A 2,500-nucleotide genomic window follows, 5' to 3' on the forward strand; every position below is an offset into this window, starting at 1 on the left:
GTTGAAGAAATCGATGAAGAATAAGAAATGAATGCTCGAAAACAATGCTCAGCATACACATTCATCAGCTACAAGCGACACAATCGGTAGGGGCATTGGGATCCTAGCTAAGTTGCGTCATTACTTTTTTCTTGCCATTTTAAAAGATGTATTTTTATTATATAAACACCAATGAAATACCAAGTGAACTTTCGTGAGCGAAAACTTGCATTTTAAGAGGTAAAATCCGACGTGTCGTCGCAACGTAGTCAAAATGGTTTCCTGGCCCGCTGAGATGCTTCAGAAAAAAATATTTCGTGTTATCTTCACCAGTGAAAAGATCACTGTTGCTATGGTTACATGTAAAAACGCACCTTTCCATGCCTTTCGTGAAGTGGTTTAGTATTTTATTGGTGTTTGTATAATAAATAGAATATTACGTGGCTGCTTGGAGATACGAAATTTCTCTTTTCTTGTTGAAAAATATTTCACGAATGAGCGCAGCGAACGAGTGAAATATTTTTCAACACACGAATGAAGAGAAATTTCGTATCTCCGTGAGGCCATGTAATATCCTCTATTTCTCTTATTTACTCTCTCCTTATATACGGTGTTACAATATGTGGGGCAATACTTACGTAGCTGGTAGATACTTTAATTGTATTGCAGAAAAAGGCAATTAGAATCAGTACCTTTTCCCAGCATAATGATTATACTTCTCCTTTGTTCAGAGATTTGATCATACTTCTCCTTTGTTCAGGGGTTTAAACTTTGAAATTCCTTTACGTTATATAATATTTAAGATGTATCATGTCTAAATTTCATTTAAATTTAAAGTAATTTCTTTACCCCTTCAAGAAAATGGTATGAAAAAATACGCTGGTCTCCAGATCCAAATTTTGTGTTCCTTCCGTGAGTACAAACTATGGTAAATTTAATATTCGCTTTAATGGAGCTGTAAATGTACTTTGGAATAATCTTGAAGAATCTTTCAAGAGTCTCAGCCTTTTCAACTTTAAACAGTCTTTAAAAAAACACATTTTCCAGTCTTATTAACTTTTAATTCTATTTTTTTCCTGGCGAGAATATCTTCTGCGACGCCCTTGGTTCAACAAGCAACCATGGTCCCTCCAACGAAGTCGTTGAATCCTATAACATTGATCTTCGCACCCGCACTAATCTTTGTAATCATCTGCTTGGCCCGGTTGTTCAAAAGCCGATTAACGCTAATGCCAGATAAAAAAATAACCAATGAGTTTATTTCCCTGTACTCCCAAATGCTGTTCAACGCTGATATTCAGCAAAACTTTACATTAGAAGACGTGAATCTTAAAAAACAAAAATAAGCAAAAGAAACTATCACCAAAAAGTTGAAGACATGAAACAAACGTTTCCGCTAATCCTGGATTAAGTTAATCGGCCTTCGAACAACCGGGCCCTGAGCAATTATATTCAATCGAATTCTCTCAAGGAAAGTGTTACTTAAACAACCCTAAAAATCCTACGTTTTGATATGATACTGGTGGTTAGAAACTTTTGAGCAGATATTAGCGTTTCGCTTTTTTAGGAGACGGTGAAGCTTTTCAGGGTGTCACGTCTGCCACTTTAGCCACAGTTCATGGGCCTTGCTAGTCCTTCGACGTGAATTGCACCATTTGCAAAAGTGAGTGCATACTTTACAAAAGAAGTTATCCATAAATGATTCAAAATGAATTAGTTGATATTCTTAAATGCTTACCTGACGGTACATATTCTGTATACAGATATTTTAACCCTTGAGTTAATTGTTTCAGGCATTTACGTCAGTTAACACTTAAAACGAACCTAAACGCCACTCAATGTCACACAATATAAAACTTTTGGAAAATTTGACATCCTTTTAGAAAGTACTCAACTTTCACACTGGTCAGTGACTTGCCGACGATTATAAAATACAAATTATGTTCTTTTCCCAAATATCGCTTAAAACTTGTCCGCAAGCCACCCACTTTCGCAATATACAAAACTTACGATTAATTTTAGAAAATTTGACATCTTTTTAGGAAGTACTTAACTTTCACACTGGTCAGTGATTTGGCACGCTTATAAACTAAAATTACGGTTCTTTACCACCCAAGCATAACTAAAACGAACCTACAAGCAACTCGCTTTCACACATGAATAGAAAACTAATGGGATTAATTCTGGACTGAAAAAATTACGTCCTTTACCCAATTATTTCTGCGATAGAAAAATTTGAACAAATCGATGAAGAACAAGAAATGAATGCTCACAAACTGCGTTATCTGACTTGGAAGTGAACTTGGTGTTTCACCAATCTTTTATTGAAGGCTCCAATCAGATCTTACAAGTGAAATTCCGCCCAGGTTTAGCCAAACGTTTTAACATCTGCTATTCTTTATTGAATTTTCGTTTAGTTTTTGATAGAAAAAAACGCACTACAGACCTCAAGAGTTTATTGAAAACCGCCTCTGACAAGTCGATAGGAAGATTAAGAAACGCGATCTCGGCCACGGCAACG

Source organism: Montipora foliosa, chromosome 11 (assembly GCF_036669935.1).
Source record: "Montipora foliosa isolate CH-2021 chromosome 11, ASM3666993v2, whole genome shotgun sequence".
Classification (NCBI taxonomy): domain Eukaryota; kingdom Metazoa; phylum Cnidaria; class Anthozoa; order Scleractinia; family Acroporidae; genus Montipora; species Montipora foliosa.